Raw genomic sequence first — 874 nt, 5'->3', positions numbered from 1 at the left:
ATCAAGGATATTGGCCTGTAGTTCTCTTTTCTTTGTGGTGTCTTTATTTGGTTTTGGGAATAGGATAATGCTAGCTTCATAGAAAGAGCTTGGAAGTGTGCCTTCCTCTTGAATTTTTTGGATTAGTCTGAGGAGGAATTTTTTAGTTCTTCTTTGAATGCGTGGTAAAACTCCCCTGTAAAGCCATCCAGACCAGGGCTTTTGTTTGCTGGAAGATTTTTGATTGCTGTTTCCATTTCTTTGGTAGTTATCAGCCTATCAAGTTTTTTGATTCTTCTTGGTTGAGTTTTGGGAGCTTGGATTTTTCTAAGAATATATCCATTTCATCTAGGTTGTCCTTTTTGTTGAAATAGAGTTGTTCATAGTATTTTTTCATAATCATTTGTATTTCTGTGGGATCAGTTGTTATTTCACCTCTTTCACTTATGATTTTGTTTATTTGGGTCCTCTCTCTTTGCTAGAGGTTCATCAATCTTGTTTATCCTTTCAAAGAACCAGCTCTTGGTTTTGTATTATTTTGCTTTGTCTGTGTTTTGTTTATCCCCACTCTGATCTTTATTATTTCCTTCCTTCTGCTTATGCTGGGCTTTTCTTTTCTTATTGCTCTCTTTCTAACTCTTTGAGTTGTAGGCTTAAGTAACTTATTACCATTGTTTCTTGTTTTTTGCAGTAGACTTGTAGAACTATGAACTTCCCTCTCAATATTGCTTTCATTGTGTCCCATAGATTTTGGATTGTTGTGTTTTCATTGTTGTTTGTTGCCATGATGCTTTTTATTCCTTCTTTGATCTCTCTGGTAACTCAGCATTGTTTAACAGCATACTGCTTAGCCTCCAAGTGTTTGAATTTTTTAATTGTTTTTATTGTAGTTGAT

Source organism: Myotis davidii, unplaced genomic scaffold (genome assembly GCF_000327345.1).
Source record: "Myotis davidii unplaced genomic scaffold, ASM32734v1 scaffold449, whole genome shotgun sequence".
Classification (NCBI taxonomy): Eukaryota; Metazoa; Chordata; class Mammalia; order Chiroptera; family Vespertilionidae; genus Myotis; species Myotis davidii.
The sequence above is the reverse complement of the archived record's forward strand: the minus strand, read 5'-3'. Positions refer to the sequence as shown.